Raw genomic sequence first — 6,728 nt, forward strand, 5'->3', positions numbered from 1 at the left:
GTTTCAGACGTGGTTCAGATCATTTTGCCTCATGCTGCATCGCTGAAGTAATAATGGTGCTGGTGTTTCCCCATCTGCAGAGGTTTGGACGCAGATGCGGGCGTTTCATCGCAAAAGCGGAAGTGGCAGGCTGGGCGTGAAAGTCGTAGGTGCGGGTGCATGGTCGCATCTGCGCGACCGCAGGTGTAGTTCTATATGCCTAGAATCGCAACCGCAGAAGCGGAGAGATGATCGCAGAAGCAGAGGCTACTGAGTTTGGGCATGTTCGCAGAAGCGAAGCCTAGGCCGCACATGCGAGTTCGCAGAAGTTGGAATTTGTTCGCAAATGCGAAAATAGGTGGGCAGAAGTTATAAATCGAGGGTTAGAGTGATTTTATCATATTCTGAGTTGGGGAGCTCAGATTTGGGCGATTTTAGAGGCGATTTTCACCACAAGGATTGGGGTAAGTGTTCTCTACTTGGTTTTGAGTATATTTCATGAATCTATCTTCGTTTTTGGTAATTGTATTATGAATTTTAAAGAGAAATTTGGGGGGTTTTGTCTAAAATTTCATAAATTGAATTTTTGAGTTTTGAATATTGATTCAGAGTCGGCTTTGAGTGAAACTAGTATGGTTGGACTAGTAATTGAATGAGTTATCGGGTTTTGTGAGTTTTGTCAGGATTTGAGGTGCGGGCTCGGGTTTGACTTTTTGGTTGACTTTGAGTAAATGTATAAAGATTCGACCTTTATCGATTGAGTTTGATTCTTATGGCATTAATTGATGATTTTGAGTTGCTTTTGGCTAGTTTCGAGCCGCTCGGAGGATGATTTGAGCGGATGGCGCTTCTAGTGTATCGATTTGGCTTGTTTGAGGTAAGTGTCTTGCCTAACTTTGTTGAGAAAATTTTTCCTACTAATTGCCATTGTTTGCTACATGCGGGGGTGATGCATATATGAGGTGACGAGCGTATATGCATGTGCAAGGGTTAATCATGCTCGAGGGTAAATTATATGATTAATTGTGCCTTGTAGAATTATGTGACTTTCTTGTTTCCTGTTTTACTTGACTTCTAGATTACTAAGAATATGAAATTAAATGTTAGAAACCAAGATTTAGCTTATTACAACTTGATTAAATTTTGACGGATTTTTGTGAAACCATTGATGTGTTTAATTCGGTCATCACTATGTTTAATCATTAATATATCGCTACGACCGTTATTCTTGAGATATTGGATTCTATACTTGAGTTAAAGATCATTTTTTAGACTTGTCGAAATACTTGAACAATAAAGTACTTGAGGTTTATTGAATTGCTATTGGCTTGAAAGATGTGATTGATGTTCAATTGGAATATTCACTTAAACACTCTCCTTGATGTTATTCATGCTCCCTACCTTGCTTGTCATTGATATACATATGCTTGGTGAGGAAGATGTAAAGCATGAAGGGTGATGTCGTGCCATTTTATTTACATTATCATGTGAGGATAAAAGTAAAAGAACGAAGGGTGATGTTGTGCCATTTCACTTACATTATCATGATCTCATTTACATTATCATGTGAGGATGAGAGTAAACGCACGAAGGGTGATACCGTGCTGTTTTATTTATATTATCGTGTTCTCATTTACATTATCATATGAGGACGAGAGTGAAAGCACGAAGGGTGATGCCGTGCCATTTCATTTATATTATCATGAGTTCATGGCACGAAGGGTGTTTCCGTGTAGGCGAGGACGAGGGACATGTATTATGTTGTGATATCTTTTTCTTGTGTATACGTTCATGCCTTTACCTTCAGCTGTTACTGTTATACCTATGTTTTCAATGTGACTTGTCGTTGTTGTTCTGTCTTTGTCTTCTATCTCAATTGTTGTTGTGTTGCCCATGCCTTCTATTTGTTTAACTTGCAAATATCATATTTTCCTTCTTGTTGTTATATCTACATCCATGCCGTTCCTCATTTGTTGCACTTTCGTATAAACTTTCGATCATGTTAGTTATTCATGCCTTCTAGTTGTTAGCTCATAAAGATCATGCTTTCCCTCTTGTTTGTTATATCTACACCTAAGTCTTCTACTATGCTAGTTAGTGAAATTTATATTCTTCTTTCCTAATTTATGTCATTATTTCTATGCCTTCTACCTAGTATGTTACCGTTGTCCATATGTACTGCCTTGTTCGTTATTGCTACATGTGTATTTTCCACTTTGTCATTACTATTATTGGCATTTCTTTCACCCGGTTGGTACTATTATATGTGTATTTGGTGAGGATGATATTAATGCACGAAGTGTGTTTGTGTGCCATTGACTTGATATCTTGAGTACATTTCTCACACTATGAAAGTTATGGATTTACTATCGTGGTTTATTAGTTATCGCTCTAAGGAAAGGATTGGTCGAGATATTGGGAAATATTAAATTGTGATTTCTTCTAGTACTCATTTACTGCTTCACATATTCGTTTCCTGTACTCTTTTCTGTTATATAATAGTATTGTTCTATTGCTAGTTTACTGCACAAGTTATATCAGTGAGTATCTTTTAACTAAAAAGCCTCATTACTACTTCACCGAGGTTAGTCAAAATACTTACTGAGTATATGGGGTCGGTTGTACTCATACTACACTTCCGCACTTTGCGTTCAGATCTTGGAGCAGAGCTGCGGTGGATGACGGGAGCTGACTCTGAAGATGTTCGTGCCTTCCGAGTGTGGCTACCACTTGTCCCTAGGTAGTTTTAAAAATTGAATTCTGTTTATGTACATTTCGAACAGAAGTTGTATCCATTTCATATCAGTTTTTGCAATAATCCAGTCTTAGTAGCTCATGACTTTTACTACCAGTCCTTGGGATATTGTATGAAAATCCAGATGTAGCATTTGTTGATCACCTTTATTTTATTAGAATTGTGTTAACTGTCAATTGGTTGACCTAACAGGATGGGTTAGGTGCCATCACAACTAATGTGTTTTGGGTCGTGAAAGGAATATTCATTAACTTATGTTTAAACACGTAGTTGAACAAGTAAAAAAATAGAACGACTAAATTATATAATAACATAACAAGAATTTATCCTCAAAAAGGTTTTATCAAAACCCTAGACAACAAATTAGTTATTCATAATAGTATGCAAAATTACAATACTAGAATTCATAACCAATAATGGAAATAGAGGAAGAAAGAGGAAAGAATGTGAAATCGAATCCTTCTTCTTGCTCTAAGTGTGTTCTTGCCTCCCCAAAGTCTTCTCTCCCTCCAAAGTAGTGTCTCTCCCTTCAAAATCACGTTTTAGGATGTATTTATAGCGAATAGGTTTTGTATGGGGCATATTTTCCTTCTCCTATTTCGGTTTGGAGAAGCTGATTTCTTCTGCTCCGGTCCCGGTCTGGCGAAGTGAACCTCGCTTCGCTGCCTGGGACTTTTCTGGTTTCTTCTGCTCTAGTCCCGGTCTAGCGAAGTGAACCTCGCTTCGCTGTTTGAGACTTTTCTCTTCATCTCTTTTTTCACTAATTTTTCTTCTATTTGATCATTTTCCACATAAGTTTGTTCTTGCACATAAGAAACACGTAATGAGCATATTTTTACTTCAAAAGTGGTATGAACTCCCGCCACTCACACAAGAAATAATACATAAACACACTCAAAACATGCACTTTTCATCATTTATCACCCCCCACACTTAGACTCTTGCTCGTCCTCGAGCAACTTAAAATTAAGTGCATAGGCAAGAAATACCTTTCAAAACATACTCAAGCATCACACCAATAACAATAGTTTGTATCAATGCTTAAACCCATCATTTGCACTCTTCATACATTTCCTCATGTTTTAAACTCATGCCAAGATTATTTAAAATATTCATGTGACTCTTTCTAACATCCTCGCCTCAAAACTTAACTCTAATACATTCCACACGATGACTCGCTTCTTGTGCCAACTCAAAAATCAAGGTCTCTACCAATTCTTTGCAAATCATGTGCCCTCACCAACAAACCACATAGAGAAAGTAGTCCACACACTCATATATAAGTTCAAGTATATTTTAAAGACTCTCAAATAGGAAGAATTTTCTCACTCTCACAAAGAAACTCTTATGCCACCCAAGTTCGTAACATAGGCTTGTCCGTAGTGTAAGTCTCTACTAATTTAAGCTCGCAAAGTCTAGGATTAAGTAGAACGTTATAGGATGTAATGTAGGCTACAGGACGGGTAGGATATGTTTGAGAAAATAATGACTAACCCTCCTAAGCACTTTAATACACTATACTTCACTTCCAAACATCTTCTTGTCATGACCAATTCAATGTCTTGCCATGGAACCATACACATTTTGGCCCTTCTTCATCAAGCACATCAACATATAGATATTTACTAGACTAGACAAAGATATGGAGGTGTTATTCTTTTTTTTTTCCAGTTATTTTTTTTTCACTCTCCTTAATTTGGTATTTTTAGCTAGTACCTTTTTTTGTTTGTACACAAGTACACCTTTTCGGCTTTTCTATGGTTCCACTCAAAAGCTACTCAATCTCTTTCTTTACTCTTCTAGCTACTTAAGTGCTTTTGGAGGTAAAGGTTCAACAAGATGATTAAGAACAAAGAGGGTTCGGCTTGTAATGTGGTTGCCAAAGAAAAGTTTTACAGGCTCAAAAGGGGTGATTACAGATAATATCAAAACTAATAGGCAAATAAGTGTAACGACCTAGCATGTCGTTTTGAGAGTTACAACGTCGTTTTCCCATTTACTTCTCATTTCGTGCTTTATAACTGTTATGTGACTTGCCGAGGTAGTTGGTTCGGGTCCGGAAGGGTTTCAGAATGAATTGAGACACGTAGTCTCAAGGTTTGAAGCTTAAGTTGAAAAGGTTGACCGGATGTTGAGTGTAAATGACTCCAGATTGAAGTTTTGATGGTTCCGTTAGCTCCGTTGGGTGATATTGGACTCAAGAGTGTGTCCGAATTGTGATTTGGAGGTCCGTAGTTGAATTAGGCTTGAAATGGTAAAGTTGGAAATTTATAAGTTTGACCGAGAGTGGGCTTTGTGGTTACTGTGCTCGGATTGGAGTTTCGGGAGTTGGAGTAGGTCCGTGGCATCATTTGTGAGTTGTGTGCAAAATTTGAGGTCGATCGGACGTGATTTGATAGGTTTCGGGATCGTTTGTAGAAGTTGGAATTTTCTTAGTTTCAATAGGCTTAAATTGGGGTGCAATTCGTATTTTTGATGTTGTTTGATGTGATTTGAGGGCTCAACTAAGTTTGTATTGTGTTTTAGGACTTGTTGGTATAATTGGTTGAGGTCCCGGGGGCCTCGGGTGGAGTTCAGATGATTAACAGATTGAATTTGGAGTTTGGATGATTGCTGAAGCTGGGAGTCTGCTGGTGTAATCGCACCTACGGAGCATTGATCGCATGTGCGAGATGGGAAGCGCCGAAGCGGAGTTTGGATTGGAGGCAGTGGACTGTGGATGCGGAAGCATTTCCGCTGGAGGATCGCAGAAGCGGAGATGAGCTTGGAGTCACTGATCCGCATATGCGAATGGATTTGCGCAGATGCGCACCCGCAGGAGCGGGATTTGCCACCGTAGAAACGGTTGGTCAGCAATAAGTGGCTTCCGCAGATACGGATGGCTGACAGCAAAAGCGGGACCGCATGAGCGAATTTTTGGGCCGCAGAAGCGAGAAGGACTGGGCATATTATTAAAAACAAGGGTTCCGTGATTTTCACCATTTTAAACATTTCAAGCTCGGGATTTGGCTATTTTTGAGAGGATTTTCGGGGGATTTCTTGAGGTAAGTCACATGTGGTTTAATTTGCTTAATAATTTCGTTTCCCCATTAATTTTCCCGCCTAGATTGTGTGGTTTTAAGGTGTAATATGGGAGTTTGAGGCTAGGGATTTGGAGAGTTTAATTTGGGGATTTGAGTGGCGATTTGATGTCAGATTTTGGTAAATTTGGTATGGTTAGACTCCTGGTTGAATGGGTGTTCGGATTTTATTACTTTTATTGGATTTTGAGACGTGGGTCCGGGGGCCGACTTTTGAGTCGATTTTTTGATTTTTGATTAATAGTTTAGTATTTACTTATGGAATTGATTCCTTTAGCCCGTGTTGATTGTATCGAACTGTTTGTGGCTAGATTCAAGGCATTTGAAGGCCGATTCGCGAGTCAAGGGCGTGTTGAAGTAGAGATTTGAACTGTTTGAGGTAAGTAACACTTCTTAACTTAGTTCTGAGGATATAAATCCCTGAATTATGTGTTATGTGATTTGTTTGAAGGTGACGCACATACTAGGTGACAGGCGTGTGGGCGTGCACCATAGAAATTATGACTTAATTGATTCCGTGGAGTTGCATAATCAAATAATCATGTCATTATCCACATATCCTCCACATGTTATAGGAATCGAGTTGAGACTCATGTTAAAGATCATGTTTAGGCTACATGCCGATATTTGGTAGCTGTTGGGCGTGCGCAGACCTTGACTCTCCTCCCTTATCTTTCATGTTATTTATTTTAGTTTTATTTTCTAGACTGTGTACTAGACTATATCTTTATGTAGATCCCCATGTATTCGGTGACATCCGATTTTGGGAGAGATTATGTATTGAGTTATGACTTCCTATCCTGCTTTTAAAAGATTTCCTTTATTTAAGCTGTTTTCATATCTTTCAAAGATTTAAAGTGTTGGAAATGTTTGAGTAGTCGGCTTATCTAGTACTATGATAAGCGACATCACGA

At 38.7% G+C, this 6,728-nt stretch overlaps 1 long non-coding RNA gene across 1 annotated transcript; it reads left to right on the plus strand.

The window, feature by feature from the left end:
* The first annotated feature begins 307 nt into the window (after positions 1-307).
* Positions 308-2,771, plus strand: LOC142167910 (uncharacterized). The gene is made up of 3 exons (XR_012698165.1): positions 308-443; positions 790-856; positions 2,635-2,771. It is a non-coding gene; the product is annotated as an uncharacterized LOC142167910 (long non-coding RNA).
* The last annotated feature ends 3,957 nt before the right edge of the window (positions 2,772-6,728 follow it).

The sequence above is a fragment of the Nicotiana tabacum genome, chromosome 13, assembly GCF_000715075.1.
Source record: "Nicotiana tabacum cultivar K326 chromosome 13, ASM71507v2, whole genome shotgun sequence".
Classification (NCBI taxonomy): domain Eukaryota; kingdom Viridiplantae; phylum Streptophyta; class Magnoliopsida; order Solanales; family Solanaceae; genus Nicotiana; species Nicotiana tabacum.